This window comes from Rhinolophus ferrumequinum, chromosome 14 (genome assembly GCF_004115265.2).
Source record: "Rhinolophus ferrumequinum isolate MPI-CBG mRhiFer1 chromosome 14, mRhiFer1_v1.p, whole genome shotgun sequence".
Taxonomy (NCBI): domain Eukaryota; kingdom Metazoa; phylum Chordata; class Mammalia; order Chiroptera; family Rhinolophidae; genus Rhinolophus; species Rhinolophus ferrumequinum.
In genome coordinates, this window is record NC_046297.1 from 32,436,024 (window position 1) to 32,454,207 (window position 18,184).

General features: G+C 37.5%; 1 protein-coding gene across 7 annotated transcripts in view; it reads right to left on the reverse strand.

Annotated features, from left to right (window-relative positions):
• Positions 1-18,184, reverse strand: part of RUNX1T1 (RUNX1 partner transcriptional co-repressor 1) — a 168,022-nt gene that overhangs the window by 100,848 nt on the left and 48,990 nt on the right. The gene's annotated exons all lie outside the window — the stretch shown is intronic.

The following is an 18,184-nucleotide window of genomic DNA, read 5'->3' on the forward strand; positions in this document are numbered from 1 at the left end:
TCACATTGATTGATTTGTGTATGCTGAACTATCCTTGCACCCCTGGAATGAACCCGATTTGATTATGGTGTATTATCTTTTTAATATATTATTGTATTTGATTTGCTAATATTTTCTTTAGGATTTTTACATCTATATTTGTCAGAGATATTGGTCTGTAATTTTATTTTTTTGTATTGTCCTTGTAGGGTTTTCGTGTTTTTTTTTTAATTAAAGTTTATTGGAGTGACAATTGTTAGTAAAATTACATAGGTTTCAGGTGTACAATTCTGTAATACATCATCTATATATCACATTGTATGTTCACCACCCAGAGTCAGTTCTTTTCCCATCACCATACATTTGATCCCCTTTACCTTCACCATATATTTGATCCACTTCACCCTCCTCCCCCATTACCCTCTGGTAACCACTAAACTATTGTCTATGTCTATGAGTTCTTGTTTCTTCATTTGTTTGTCTTCTTTTGTTTTCAGTTTTACATACCACATATCAGTAAAATCCTATGGTTCTCTTCTTTTTCATCTGACTTATTTCACTTAGCATAATAATCTCAAGAGCTATCCATGTTGTTGCAAATTGTACTATTTCATCTTTTCTTATGGCAGAATATTCCATTGTGCATATATTATATACCACATCTTCTTTATCCGATCATCTATCGAAGGACATTTGGTTGTTTCCATATCTTGGCCACTGTAAATAAAGCTGCAATGAACATTGGAGCACATATATCTTTATGGAGAGGGATTGTTGGGTCATATGGTAATTCTATTCTTAAATTTTTGAGGAACCTCCACACTGTCTTCCATAGCGGCTGCACCAATCTCCGTTCCCACCCACAGTGTATGAGGGTTCCTTTTTCTCCACAGTCTCTCCAACACTTGTTATTTGTCTTGTTGATGATAGCCTTTCTAACTGGTGTGAAGTAATATCTAATTTTGGTTTTTATTTGCATTTCTCTGATGATTAGTGATGTTGAACATTTTTTCATATGTCTATTGGCCATTTGTATGTCCTCTTTGGAGAACTGTGTATTCAGGTCCTCTGCTTAAAAGTATCCAGTGGCTTCCCTTTCTGCAACTGGCACCTACAAGGTAGATGTCTACTTCTGTTACTTCTGTAAGCTCCAGCAGTGCTGGTTCATGCCTTAGTATTCCTACTTCATGTTCTTCCCTGTATTTGAAATGTCCTCTGATTACAACAAACTTAGGGTCCTTCAAGACACAGAACAAATGACACCTCTTCCATGAAGCCTTCCCTAATTACCTTTGTTCCACGTTTCAATTGGAGAGAGTTGATCACTTCCGTTTTAGCCTCTACTTCATATATATCTAGAGAACTTAGCATCATCTGTTACAATTGTTGTGTTTGCAGGTGTGTGTCCACCTGTTCTTACTATCTACACATAAACACAGACACATACATTCCTTAAAGTGCTAGTCCTATGTCCTGTTGATTATTCAACCCCTGGATTCTGAACAGTGCTTAGTACATAGCTGGTTTTGAACAAGTATTTTGTTGGCAAATTGCTGTAAGTCAAAAACACTAGGATTTAGGACAATAAGGTAAAGAAAGTTATCAAGTTATAAAAAGAAAAACAAAGAAGGTGAGAAAGAAAGCAGCACTGCTACATTAAACCCTGCCCTGAACCAACTGGGAGATAAGGAGGTCTGGTTCAACTGTACTCCCCAAATCCTCTGCTGCTTCTCATATCATAACACAACATTTATCTCATTATAAATATATTTGTGTGTGTGTGTCTTCCTTGCTAGGTGATATACCACTATGATTACTAACATTGTTGATATATCTTAATAGCAATTATAGTTACTGAGCATTTATCAAGTGTCAGGTACTTTGCTAAATGCTTTACATGTGTTAATTTATTTAATCTTTACAACAGGCCAATACTATTGATGTTATAAATATTGCCATTTTACAGGTGAAAAAACGGAGCCTTAAAAAGATTAAGCAATTTGCCCATTGTCCCATAGCTAGTGAACAGGATTCAAAGCCAAGGAGTATGATTTCGAGGGCCCATGTTCCTGATTTAACTACTATACTATACTACTAATGAATAATCCACCACCAAACACATAAGTAAAAGCCACCAGGTCACTATGAAGGCACGGACTATATTTTGCTTACTCACTACTTGGCACATAGTAAATGCTTAGTAAATATTTCTTGGCTGACTGGCTGGCTGAATGAAAGACTGCTTAAAACTTTGGGCCTAATTTTTTTTTTTCCCTCTGAAATGAAGGGGCAGTTCTTTCAACTGTAAAAATTCTATGGTTTTATTATATGAAGACAAAGTGCCTGCTCCCTATGATATGATGATGACATTGGGAACAGTACAACAGGTAACTAAGAATGTGGTTTGGAGATCAGCAGTCCTACATCTACCTCCTAACCTGGGCAAATTCCTTGATCTCAGAACCTTCATTTCCTCATCTTAAAATATAGGTGGTCCTAGCCACTGCCTCAACAGGTGATTTTTGAGGACTAAATGAGAATTTAGGAATGTGAAGTGCTTATACAATACCTAGAACATATTCAAGCTAGTGCAGCTATTACTGCAACACTCAGAATCAGAGCCTGACACATCACACACAAAGGAAAAGGTAAGCTTCTGCTCATGAGCTATGATTTTGAAGTCAGCATGTGAGTTAGAAAGAAAAAATTGAATAAACAGCGATATTTTCTTTCAAAATTGTGGATTCTTCTTATTCCTTTCTCCTGTGTTCCTACTTGTTCATATCCAGAGAATTCACTCAGAGTGAAGGGAGACCTCAATCTCTCCCATTTCTCATTTCTCTCACAAGAAAACACATTTCTTATTTGTTATAAAAAATGATGGATGAGTACAGGGAAAGAAGACTCTTCCTAAGGAGGAATCTTAATCCACAAAAATTTCTCAGATATCTTTGCTAGCCTATCTGATTGTAGATCATCCTGCCACCACGCTGTCCCCTCAAAAAAACAAAACAAGTTTCCACCAGAAGTTAATTTTATTCAATTTAAAAATTATTTTAAGAAAAGTGACATTTGCTATCTAATATTAGTCAAAATACCCTCAAATATCTCTAAACCAAGTTTGTGAAATCCCTTCCCAAAAAGAAACAGTTTTCTTTTCTGAGCCCCAGTATTAGCAACCAAGAAAAATCTATTAAAATAATCAAACAAACAAACAAACAAACAAAAAACTAGGCTATCACAGAACTATAAGAAATTTTATGGAAAGCTTCTATAATTCATTATTATCTCATTATATTTAATAAGTATATATAGATAAAATTTTTTTAATAATATGAAATTTTATATTTTCATAGTAACAAATATAAAATGTTATACTAAAGATAGCATATGTGAAATTTTTCACTCATATTTTCCTTAGAATTTTGAGACAATATTAAAAATCATAATACCTTAAATGGAATTTATCCCAAAATTCCTGAATTCTTTATTAGATAATGCTTATTTGTTTTATATAACTGCCAATTCTTACTATCCATGATCACAGAAGTCAGGAATGGCATAAATAAATCAAAACTCAGAAAAAGCTCATAGTAAGTAATGTACCTTTACTACTTGCTCTCAAAAATCCTCATGAACTCAAATTAACTAATTTTAATTTTATCATTGTTCTTACTCATTATCTCATGCAGAAATTAATTAGTAATATGGGTAAAAGAAAGGTAGAAGGAGAAAAAAGGTCAAAATCAATTCACTGTGAATAAATAGGCTATAACTGACAGTTTGCTGTTTTCATATTTTGTGAAGGAGAAAACCAACGTAACTTATGCAAGTTCTCACAGAAAGGCAGCTGCAAAGTCAATGCCAGACTGGGAACATCATCCATGGGAAAATTGCTAACCAGGACCAAGAGGGCATAAATCTGTTGTGTCTTGAGCTGTCATTTCAAGAGATGATAAAATGAATACTATAAAGAGGTGGGTTCAGTAACCAACCAGTAAACTCACATTCCACGGAACATGAGTTCCATGGGACCTCATTCTATTTCATATATCCATGTCTGTAACACAAAAGCAAGCTTTGGATAAACCTTATGAGGTTTAGATAAACACTATTATTGCCATTATTATCATCACTACTACTACTTCACCAACCATTTATTGGGGGGCCCATATATGTGAAACACTTTACAGGATTTCATTTAATACTCAAGAGAACCAAATGAGAAAATTGAGGAACACAGAGCAGGTAAAAGGAGGGCAGAGGAGGAAATTATACCCCATTTTGTTTAAATGCAAAATCCAAGCTCTTAAGATCTATATTATCTTCCATCAAGAAACCATGTTCAAGCGAGGATACTCAGGAGTCAAGTAATTCCATAGTGAGGAATCTTTATACAGGTTACAAGTAACAGAAAGTAGTAGTGAAATGTAGGGCCTAGATAGGGTATTTAGAAAGGAAAGGAGAAGGTATTCATGTTTATATGATGTGAATACAGCTCTGCTGATAACTAAAAGAAATATAAATGGCATCTCAAAAATATAGAAAATACACAAAAGTTATTTTCAGAATGGGAATTTATGCATGATCGCAACAAACCGTAATTTAAATGCAATGAAATGTCAAAGCTTTGATAAAACATTAATCTAGTATTTTCCATTTTCTCAAAATTATTTTGAGAAATAATTTACTAATTGTAGTAATGTACAATTTAAATCTTTCCACTTCAATTTCTATCTCAGAACTTAGTTCCTCACAAGCTACCATCTCACAATTCCAACTATCTGCAGAAGGGCTGCTATTATTACGAGTCTCAAACTCAACATATTAGTGAGATTATCTTTTCCATAAAACCACTTCTTCCTCCTAACTTTCTTATTTCCACTGAGGCAAAATCATCCTGCCAGTTACTAAGCAGGCTCAAATCGTCAGCAGCATCCTTGATTCTGCTCCCTCCTTTCTCCTAAATAAGAGTATGCATTCAGTGAACTGCTATCTCATAGACTGCAACTCCTTAGAGCTTGTAAATTCCTACCATGTTGATTTGGGCCCTCACTTTCTCTTGCAATTTCTTGCCAATTTATCTCCACTTCCCTGCCTCTCAATTTCCATTGCAATCATTAACTTTACATCCCCTGCCAGACTTCAAGTTCCTCCAGTGCTGTGACCATGCCTTCTCTTTCTGAAACCCCTGCAGTGCTTTGCACAAAGTCTTCCCCAGAGTCAGTACCTAAATATTTTTATATTAAAATGAATGATCTGTACTGTGCAGCCACTAAACTTCAGTTATACTTTGTGATGAAGCCTATGAAGCCACTAGGACTCAGTTACTTTGAGATAGGGCAGCAACCTCACTGAGGTCAGAAATTTTAAGTGGGTCCAAGGAAATTATTAACATAATTAAACTGACATTACTGTGCTACACAAGGAAGTCTACACCATGGCCAAAGTTCTCCCGGAGGACACAAAGATTTCATCGATGCCTTATTTCCATCCATGTATCATCCATGTATCTTCCATCCATGCATCATCCATGTATCTTCTTTTGAAAGAAGAAAGCAGTGACTTGTGCTGCATAGTTGACTGCTTATATGCTAATGGATACTAGGGTGACTGGTACCAGCTTAACCATTTCAAGGGTTCTAGGGAGGCTGACATGGAAGGAAGTTCTAAATCATAGCTTATAATAAGGGTCACAAATAATGTTCCTTTATACAAACACACAATTTACACAAAGACTTTTAATATTACTCTAGCTTGACTATGTACCTTTGGCAATCACCTGTTCCTTAACATGCCATACATAAAATGGTTTAAAAGTACGAGAGTACAGGAGACGTCATAGGAATGGCAGCAGCGGGGCACACTTTTTGAGTTCTCCTCTGGATCTTATCACAAACGGGACATCTATAACCCATCAAAGGACTCTGCTCATCATGCAGAACTAAGAGACTCGTACAAGGATTACTTGAAGGTGGGCAAATTGGGCGAGCAGGGAAACGCGGTCCACATCTGCGGCTGTGGAAACATGGCCTGCATCTGCGGAGGTGGAAACGCCGCCGGCATCCGCAGCTGCAGAGACGCAGGAGATCCAGAAGAGAGAACACAAAAGTCAGGAGGTGGGCTCTTTCCCTGCATCCCACAGCTGATCTCTCCCACCTAGGGGGCAGCACATCTGGCATTTGAGGCAATGACCTCAGCTGAAACCTCCAGTTGGGCTCTACCTCAGACAAAGGACACAAATTCCATACCTGGGCCCCTCCCCCCACTCTTCCAATCCTACCCCCCCCACCCTTCCAGAGATTTAACTGGCCCCTGAACTGAGGAGTAGTGTCAGATTACAGAGGAGCCTTAGTTCTCAGGCTCTGGGAAGACCAACGTGCTGCTCTGACCCAGGGAAGAGGCTGGGAAGAGTGTGATTTTTGCTGGGCTGGAAGAGAGAAGACCCTTCCATCCCCAGCCCCCACCTTTTCTGGCCTGCCTAGGGAAGGGCAATTACAACTGCGGAGGCATTCCCAGGGATCCCAGGCGGCAGAGGCAGCTCTGGGCTTTCAGCACCTCAGAAATCTTCCGCCTGCCACATACACACAAATGGAGGAAGTGCCCTAAGACTCAGGAGAACTGAACACAGGGCTGGTGGTGCTACTCTCAGTGTGCATATGTGCAGGCAAGGGCAGAAACTGCACTAACTTTGTAGAAACTACCATCCAGACCCCTCAGCCCCACGCATCTAAATCTGCAGTCCCAACGTCACTCTGAGCACCAGGTGACCGGCTCTGCCTGTACAATACACAGAGAACTCTTTGGTACAGCAGAGGACAACCTGGAGATTACTTGGTGGGCTTACGCCAAGACTGGTGCTGCTTTTTTGTTTTGTTTTGTTTTGTTTTGTCTTTATATCTTTCATATCTTTGCCTATGTTGAGTGTGGGTTGTCAGTTGTTTTTACATGTGAATGTATTTGATATTTTTCTTTGTTGTTGTTGTTATTGTGCTTGGTGATTTGCTTTGTTCTGAAATTGCCCTATCAGGGCCCAGCTTAAGATGCACAAGATTCAACACACCCAGAGGCCAACTCCAGACCAAACCAGAGTACTACCGGGTTTGACCTACAAGTGACACACCCAGAGGGAATTCTCTACAGGCATAAGAGTCCATAGAGGCCAAACCACATTTAAGTGGTCAACCCTCACGCAGCAGAACACCCTGCGGTGGGCAGAGCCAAGTCTCACAACTAGTTAGCCTAGGAGTTAACCCCACCTACTCACAAGCGAAAAGCAATTAAAGATCTTCTTTAACAGGACAATATACACAACATAACAGGACAATATACACAACATCACCTTTGCAGCACACGAAGAGGAGAAGAACGAAGTAGTGCAAGTCAAATATAAAGGACACATACTACAAAAGACAACCCAGCAAGAACAAAGAACTCCAGGGGATCTACTTAATACATCGAACCAAACACAAAGAGTCAGCCAGAATGGGGAAACAAAGAAACATGTCCCAAATAAAAGAACAGAAGAAACCTCCAGAAATGGAACCAAGTGAAACAGATGTAAACCTATCAGAGACAGAGTTCAGAACACTGTTGATAAGAATGTTTAAACAGCTTAGAGACGACATAAAGAAGGATAGAGAAATCATAATGAACAACCAGTTAGAAATAAAGAACACAATAACTGAAATAAAGAACTCACTTGAAGGAATTAACAGCAGGTTAGACAAAGCAGAGGATTAAATCAGCGACTTAGAAGACAAATTAGCACAGATCACCTAAACAGAACAACAGAAAGAAAAAAGAATAAAAAATAATGAAGATGGTTTAAGAGACCTCTGGGATAACATCAAGCGCAACAACATGCGCATCATAGGAATACCAGAAGGTGAAGAGAGGAAGCAAGGGATTGAAAATATATTTGAAGTAATAATGTCTGAAAACTTCCCCAACCTGATGAAGGAAACCAACATACAAGCCCAGGAAGTGCAGAGAGTTCCAACCAGGATAAACCCAACCAGGTCTACACCAAGACACATTATAGTTCAAATGGCAAAGGTTAAAGACAAAGAGAGAATCCTAAAAGCAGCAAGACGAAGACAGCGGGTTACATACAAGGGAACTCCTATAAGACTATCAAACAACTTTTCTACAGAAACATGGCAGGCTAGGAGGGAGTGGCAGGAGGTACTCAAAGTGACAGAAAACAAAGGCCTACAACCTAGATTGCTTTATCCAGCAAGGCTATCATTTAAAGTTGATGGAGAGATAAAGAGCTTCCCAAAAAAGAATAAGCTAAAGGAATTTATTACCACCAAGCCAGCATTGCAAGAAATACTAAAAGGACTTCTGTAAATAGAAGAAAGATGAAAACAATCTAACTACAAATTTAAAAAGGGCAATAACTATGTACCTATCAATAATCACTTTAAATGTAAATGGATTAAATGCTCCAATCAAGAGACATAGGGTGGCTGAGTGGATAATAAAGCAAGACCCTTGTATATGCTGTACACAAGAGACTCACCTCAGAACAAAAGACACACACAGGCTGAAAGTGAAGGGTTTGAGTAAGATATTTCATGCAAATGGAAATGAGAAAGAAGCTGGAGTTGCAATACTTATATCTGACAAAATAGACTTTAAAATGAAGAACATATTAAAAGACAAAGATGGACACTATATAATAATAAAGGGATCGATCCGACAAGAGGACATAACCTTAGTAAACATCTATGAACCCAACATAAGAGCACCTAAATATATAAAACAGATATTGACTGACATTAAGACAGAGATCAACAGTAACACTATCATAGTAGGGAACTTCAACACACCTCTGACAACAAGGGACAGGTCTTCCAGACAGAAAATAAATATGGAAACTACAGCCTTAAATGACACATTGGACCACTTGGATTTAATCAATATTTTCAGAGCATTTCACCCCAAAGCTGCAGAATACACGTTCTTCTCAAGCGCACATGGAACATTTTCCAAGATAGACCATATGTTAGGCCACAAAACAAGTCTTGATAAATTTAAGAAAATTGAAATCATGCCAATTGTCTTCTCTGACCACCGTGCTATGAAATTCGAAGTGAACTACAGGAAAAAAACTGGAAGACACACCAATTCATGGAGGCTGAATAACATTTTACTAAATAATGAATGGGTCAAGCAGGAGATCAAGGAAGAAATCAAAAGATATCTCGAGACAAACAAAAATGAAAACACGATGACTGAAAATCTATGGGATGCAGTGAAAGTAGTCCTCAGAGGGAAATTGATAGCATTGCAGGTCTACCTAAAGAAACAAGAAAAATCACTAATCAACAGTTTATCTTCACACTTTAGGGATCTGGAACAAGAACACCAAAATAAGCCCAAAGGGAGTACAAGGAAGGAAATAATAAAGATCAGAGTGGAAATAAATGAAATAGAAACCAGAAAAACAATACAAAAGATCAATGAATCCAAAAGTTGGTTCTTAGAGAAGATAAACAAAATCGACAAACCTTTAGCCAGACTTATTAAAAAAGAGAGAGACAGGACCCAAATTAATAAAATCAGAAATGAAAGAGGAGAAGTGACAACGGACACCGCAGAAATACAAAAAATTTTAAGAAACTACTATGAGCAACTATATGCCAACAAATTTGACAATCTGGAAGAAATGGACAAATTTCTAGGGGCATACAACCTTCCAAGGCTAACTCATGAAGAAACAGAAAACCTGAATAGACTGAGTACCACTAGAGAAATTGAATCAGGAATCAACAATCTCCCAACAAACAAAAGCCCTGGACCAGATGGCTTTACAGGTGAATTTTACAAAACGTTCAAAAAAATTTATCACCTATTCTCCTCAAGCTCTTCCAAAAAAACCAGAAGGAAGAAAGGTTCCCAAACACTCTCTGTGAATCCACTATCACCCTGATCCCAAAATCAGACAAAGACACCACAAAAAAAGAAAACTACAGGCCAATATCTCTAATGAACATTGATGCAAAAATCCTCAACAAAATATTAGTGAACAGAATTCAGGAATGCATTAAAAAGGATCATACACCATGATCAAGTGGGATTCATCCCTGGTATGCAAGGACGGTTCAACATCTGCAAATCAATTAATGTGATACACCACATTAACAGAATGAAAAATAAAAATCACATGATCTTATCAATAGATGCAGAAAAAGCATTTGATAAAATCCAGCAGCCATTTATGATAAAAACCCTTAAGAAAGTGGGAATAGAGGGATCATATCTCAACACAATAAAGGCTATATATGATAAACCCACAGCTAACATCATACTCAATGGGGAAAAGCTAAAACCATTCCCCGTAAGATCAGGAACAAGGCAAGGTTGCCCACTTTCTCCACTTCTATTCAACATAGTGCTGGACCACCTTCTTACACCATATACAAAAATAAATTCAAAATGGCTTAAAGATTTAAATGTAAGATCTGAAACCATAAAATACCTAGAAGAAAATATAGGAAGAAACTTCACAGACATTACCTGGAGTAAGATTTTTACTGATATATCCCCTCGTGGAAGGGAAGTAAGAGAAAAAATAAACATGTGGGATTACATCAAACTAAAAAGTGTTTTCACAGCAAAGGAAACCATTAATAAAACAAAAAGGGACCCTACTGAATGGGAAAAGATATTTGCCAATGATATATCTGATAAGGGGTTAATATCACAAATTTATAAAAAACTCACTCAACTCAACTCCAAAAAAACAAACAGCCCAATTAAAAAATGGGCAGAGGACATGAATAGACATTTTTCTAAAAAGGTCATACAGATGGCAAACAGACATATGAAAAAATGCTCAAACTCACTAATCATTAGAGAAATGCAAATAAATACCACAATGAAATACCACCTCACCCCTGTCAAAATGGCTATCATCAATAAATCAACAAACAAGTGTTGGCACAGATGTGGAGAAAAGGGAACCCTTGTGCACTGTTGGTGGGATTGCAGATTGGTGCAGCCACTATGGAAAATAGTATGGAGGTATTTCAAAAATCTGAAAATGGAACTACTTTATGATCCAGCAATTCCACTCCTAGGTGTCTATCTGGAGAAATCCAAAACTCTAATTCAAAAAACTTTATGCACTCCTATGTTTATTGCAGCCTTATACACAATAGTCAAGACATGGAAACAACCGAAATGCCCACCGGTAGATGACTGGATTAAGAAACTGTGGTACATTTATACAATGGAGAATTACGCAGCCATAAAGAAGAAAGAAATCTTACCATTTGCGACAACATGGATGGACCTAAAGAACATTATGTTAAGTGAAATAAGTCAGACAGAGAAAGACAAATACCATATGATCTCATTTATATGTGGAATCTAAAGAAAAGAATAAATGAATGAACTAATCAGAAACCGTTTTGGAGACATAGAGGAAAAACTGAGGGTTGCTAGATGGGAGGGGGGGTGGGGATAAGGGGGAAGGTGAGGGGATTAGAAAACAGTCAGTAACCACAAGATGGGCACGGGGTTTTGAAAATTAATTTGGGGAATGTAATCAATAATGTTGTAAAGATTTTGTAGGGTATCCGATGGACACTTGTCTCATTAGGGAGACCACCTCAGGGATGATGTAGATGCCTGATCACTGCATTGTACACCTGAAGCTGAAGCTGAACAATAATGAATGTCAACTACAAGTTTGTGTGCATATATATATATATATATATAATATATATAAATAATACATATATAATACATATATATAATTATATATATATAATTATATATATAATTATATATATATATAAAATATATATATATGTATGTACCTACGACAAGCGGAGTACAGCATTAGGAATAGAGACAGTGGAAATGTAATGGCTCTGTGCAATTTCAGAGGGATAATGGATGGGGGGAAGGGGGTTCACACAGTGTGAGGGATATAAAAGATAAACGTCTAAGTATTACTTTGTCTTGTGCACCTGAAACTAATAAAAAAAATGGAAAAAAAAAGTAAGCAAGACTATTCATCAATTCATAGTCTCAGTCCATGACACGGTTGAAAGACTATTATGTTAGCAGAATTTGGAGAAAAAAAAAAAGGTTTGTTGAAGTCCTAACTCACAATACCTCAGAATGTTACCTTATTTGGAGATATGGAGATATTACAGCAGTAATCAAGTTAAAACAAGGTCACTAGGGTGGGCCCTAACACAATATGACTGGTGTACTTATAAATTTAGACACAGAAACAGACACACATAGAGGGAAGATGATGTCAAGAGATTTGGGAGAAGACAGTGAATCACAAGCCAAGGAGACAAGACTGGACTAGATCCTTTTCTTACAGCTTTTAGAAGAAGCCAACCCTGTCTACACTTTGATTATGATAGCCTCCAGAATTGTAAGACAATACATGTCTATTGTTTAAGCAATCTAGTTTGTATTACTTTGTCACAGTAGCCGTAAAAAACCAATATGTTTCCAAAATGCAGATAGAATATTTCTACTGTCAGTCTTTGAGCTTTTATGTAGCCAAAGCAGAGAAAGTAACAGAATAGATTATGTATCTAATCTTTTGTTAGAATAAAGATAAGAATACTGTAGATTTTGTTCCCAGTTACTGTATTCTAGGCTGATTTTTATAGGTCATATTAAAAATAAATGACAGTTAACAATGTACTGATAAAAAACAAAAAAAGTCTAGAGTACAGGTGTCAGGACCCAAAGAAGAGTGAACATGCAGCATTATGTACAGTAGTGCTTAGACTGAATGACTCACCCTGCCATTAACAGAACCAGAAAACACAAACAGGGCCGACCCGGTGTCTCAGGTGGTTGGAGTGGCACCCTTCTAATGCAGAAGTCACCAGTTTAATTCCCACGTGGGCCAGTGGGAATATAGCTGCGCCCTCTCTAACTAAGATTGTGAACAACAGCTCTCCCTGGAGCTGGGCTGTTGTGAGCAGCTGGAGGTTGGCGTGAGCTGCCGTGTGCTGCCATGGGCTACCGTGCACCCCCATGAATGTCTGGTGGCCACCGTGAGTGGCCTGCAGCCAGCGTGAGCGGTCCGGAGCCATCGTGAGTGGCCGGCAGCCATCGTGAGCGGCCGGCAGCCATCGTGAGCGGCCGGCAGCTGGCGAGTGCTGCCGTGAGCTGCTGTGAGCAGTCAACCTGACAACTGGTGAGTGAGCTGCTGTGAGCAGTCAACCTGACAACTGGTGACCGACTGCCTCAGCTAGGGGGAGCACAAGGCTCATAATACCAGCATGGGCCAGGGCGTGGTGTCCTACACAACTAGACTGAGAAACAACAACTTGAACTGAGGGGGCACGGGGGAGGCGGAAGAAAGTGGGGGAAGAGCTAAGACTATTAAACTTAAAAAAAAAAGAAAACAAACAAATTGGATTGAATACAAATGACAGTAAAATAAGTATCTGCATGATGCATGGAATAATAAGTAATAGGAATATCCACGAGGTACACTTCAGATTAAGATACTGTTTAAATACCTGACATTATGGCATCATGCAGGGAAGAATAGGAATACATACACTTAAGGGTCTGAGCAGAGGTTATCTGGAATGAGTGTTAAATCTCTTAGATAGGAAGGTCCTTGGAATGGCCTAAGAAGCCCTCCAGAATCAACACCTCACTCTCACTGCCACCTCTGAGTCTTATCTCCCACTGCACTTCCATCCTCACCCAGGTCTATCCGAGTCATACTGGCCTCCTTCCTGTCCCTGAAATGATCCAGGCCACAATCCCACCTTTCTTTTCTCTCCCCAACATAGTCACAAGGCTCTTTCACTCAGCTCCCTCAAAACTCTGCTCAAATTCCTTCTCAAAGAGGCCCATCTCAACCACCCAAATTAAAACTGCAACCTGACCCCTTGTCCCAGCAGCCCTAAAGACCATCCTTATCCTGACCTTTTCTTTTCATAATTATCATCTTCTAATATACCACAAAATTCAGTCATATTTTATGATTATTGTCTGCTTTCATTTCCCTCACCCGCCACATACACTAGAATGTAAGTTTTATGAGGACAAGGAATTGTACCTGTTTTATTCATCGACTCATTCCCAGTGGCTAAAAAAAGGTGTGCATACACTAAGAGCTCAATCAAAACTTGTTGCATGACTGATTAAATGAATGCATGAATCATACAGCTGTCATAACTGAGTTACAGGGTACTTTTCTGAGACATTCATTACCTATATTATGTGCAAAACTGTGTTAATAGACACTATGGATTTAAAAGGAATAAGAGACAAGAGTCCTTGACCTCAATTTGTGCCAAAATTGTCTCATAGGTTATATGAGACAAAGGATGTCACACCCACTTAATCTATTCATCCACTTTCTCTTATCTGCCACACACCTGCTTAAATGCAGAAGTTTACAATGGAAAGGAAACAAGTCAGAATCTGAGCTCTGAGTAGCTTAGTCCTTTAAGTAAATTTCCCAAATAATTCTTTTAAGTAAGACTACTGGGTAAATTATCAAGAAGGACCAGATAAAGAGTATAATCTGAGTACTCTGAATATGTGCTAAGTAACAAAAATGTTGCCAAATGTTTTAGTTCTCCAAATGAAACAATTCAACTCATATATTTTCAATAAATAATTAACTTTAAATGTAAACATTTACAATGAATATTGATTGCTTACATGAACATTCAATATAGATTTTCAGACCTTTAAGGGTTTCTGGTTTTGTCAAAATTTATGAGGAGTCAGGAAATGATGTTCTCCCTTCAGTCTTTAATTGGGGGAAAAGTAAGACAGATCATTTTTAAGACCCTGTGGTATGCTATGTGACTTTAGTATTACTAAAGCTTGCTATGAATTTCAATCCCTAGAAATAACATAACCTCTGTTGTAAATTGTGCTGTGGAAGAAAGGCGAGAGTAAGGAGAGAAGGGATAAGGAAAGAGACAGATAGACAGACAGACAGAGACAGAGCAAACCACACATTTGACACCCAGCCTGGTCTTTTGAAGGTGAGATGTTCATTTTACACAAGGAGACTGTATGTAGTATATCTTTAAATATGTTCTAAGCAAACAAAGTTTGAAGAGGTGCAGAGGTCCAATATTGGAAAGCAAAAATCATGTGGGAGAAATTGGTCAAACAGAATGGCCACATTTGCAAAGTAACTGAAAATGAAAATAATCACAAACTGGATATTATCCAAGATGTAGTCATTGTGTTTAGTCAACAAGAGAGGAGAAATATAGTAGGGTAATTTGCAATATTATATCATGTAAACCACACAAATTAAAATAAGCAGGCATGGCACCTAGGCCAGATGTAGCACTGTACCAAACAGATTGCACACTTGAGGCCCCCATCCTGCTAGACCCAACACAATTAAGTGTACCTATCTCACCTGACCAGCCTGGTTTTTCTTTCTCCTCTCTTTTTAAAGGAAAACAAATATAACATAAGTAGCTGTATTTATGGCATTCTTATTCCTTCAATAAGAATGCACATGAGGTGCTGAACAGATAATATTTGGGATGGCCTACAAAGTTTCAGTAAGGCTATTTCTCAATGAGGTAACTATCCCCTCTGAACATTCCTGAAGCCTTACAAACCCATCACTTCTGAAAGATGCCATTGTTAAGAATCCAACTGATGCTTAACTAAGGAAAAAGATCAATCTTAGGAGCCAACAGTCACAGCCTTATTCTGAACTATGATTCCCATCTCCCAAATGTCCGTAGCTCTTCCACTTTCCTCCTCTCTCTCTTACATTCCAACCAGAATACAGCAGCAATAAATGTAACTCCTGTCACACAACATGCAATGGTAACAGCTCTGTAAAGTTCTTTAGGACATCAAGAAACATTTCAAGAATCTCGTTAAGTGATGACAAAACTTTCCTGAATTACCCACATTAACTCCTCCTTCACATTCCATAAGCATAGTTTGTTTTTCTGAATGTTTGAGGAAAACTTTTAAAAATAATCTACCGATTGAGGGAAGAACTTCTAGCCAAAAACAAATATATAATTGTAAAAGTAGGAAACTAGTTTAAAGTATAACTCAACTAACTCATATGTTCAATAAAGTTATGTCCAAGACAATAGTAAATATTTAAATATCCAACCACCAGCGTAAATATTTAAATAGCCAACCACCAGCAACATCTACTCCTGCACCAATTCCACAAGTCAGGCAAGCTAAACATTGCCTTACAGACTAAGTGAAAACATTTAAAGGATTGTTTCTTGCAATTAGTGAGTGCATCATTCATGCAAAAACTAAGGTGCTCCTTATTTTCTCCATTTGAGTGCATTAAAAAATTCTTTCAAAAGCCTTATACCTAACCAGGCAACTGATTAATAAATACAGTTACTATTTTATGAATTAAAACTTTTTTCATAATATCCTTCATATAACCACAATTTTCAGTCCAATTCAAAAGGCAATTGGCTTTCTCATGTTAAAACTTCTCCTCCCCTCCAAAACAAATGCACGTATATACAATCAGGTACTATATAACGGCAATATTTTGATCACTGACAGACCACATTTACAAAAGTGATCCCATAAGTCTATAACAGAGCTGAAGAATTCCTGTTGCCTAGTGGCATCGTAAAGTCATGGCATAGCACATTACTCACACGCTTATGGTGATGCTGGTATAAACAAACCTACTGTACGGCCAGTCATATAAAAGTATAGCACACAAAATGATATACAGTACATGATAATGATAATAAACAACTGATTCTTGGTTTATGTACTTACTATATTATCTTAAGTGAATGATAGAATTTTACTTGTAAAAAATTATCAAATTCACTGAGATACATTTTGTCTAAGAAGAAATTTTAAAAAATAATAATCCCAGGTTGTTTCACTGGGCATGGATTTTGCATAGAATTCCTTGAGTTTTCTTCCTTAGGTAATTCTAGATCAAGAGAAAGAGACTACAGATGCTGAGCACTACTACCATGGTTATATTTTAACAGCATTTTATTAAGATAACAATACCAGAAAAGGATTCCTAACAAGAAGCTGCCAACTGTTTAAACATTACTCGAAACCGTCCATAATGTTTTACTATGATCAGCATATCGATGGTAGATCAGGCATTTATTAGGAACTGGGCACTGTGCTGGGTCTTTTAAATGAATTATCTCATTTAATTCTCACAATAATACCATGGATTTAGGTACTAATTTTCCCTTTCAACAGATGAGAAGACATAAACTAAAAAGGTTAAATAATTGCTCAAAGTCAAACAGCAAACAAATAGCAAGGCTAGAATGTAAGAGACATTTTTCTGAGTCTAAAAATCCGTACTAATTCCAATTCAACAGAGTGTCTCAATGGATTTAAAGGCTCATCTTATTCCTTCAATAGAGCATGACACAAACAGGCTCAAGTTATCCTTTTAAATGATCATGTCACTTATGATAGCTTCTAGACACACTTAGAATGAATTCCCAACTCCTAGCAATGGGCTGGCCCTTGAACTTGACTCAAAATACCTTTGAAAATGCTAACCACGTTCTTATCTCAGGGCTCTCGAATTTGCTATTCCTCTGCCACTAAATCTTCAGATCACTCAGGTCTCAGCAAAAATCTTACCTCCTTAAAAGTGCCTTCCTTAACAATCAATGTAAATTAACACCCCACCCACCCTCTGTCCTGTTTTTTAACTGTATTTATCCCTACCTGAAATTATCTTGCAGATATATCTGTTTCTTCATTTATTGTCTTCTTCCATCTAAAATGTAAATGCCCTGAGAGGAGGGACTCACCAGTCTTGCTTATCACTGATTCCTCAACACCTACAACAGAGTCACACCCACGGTATGAGCTTAATAGATAAATATTTGTCAAATGGATGACTGAACTCTAGATGCCATGGACATACATAGATAATTAGATATAGGTCTCACCCTCAAAAAGCGTTCCATCTGTAAGGGGACAAATACACAAATAATTCCCCAAGACAAAATGTTTTAAGGCCATAACTGTAATAACAAAGTATTATGTAGTTTCAAGCACAAAATTTTTAAAAACCATATACCAAAGTAATATTAAAAATCTACTTATAATTTCATCAAGAAAAAAAGAAGGGAGGGAAATAAATAGGGGAACAGGAGAGAAAACACAAACATACACATATTCTCTCACTTGTATTATTCCGCAGACCAGATATGCTAAGTTCAGTCAA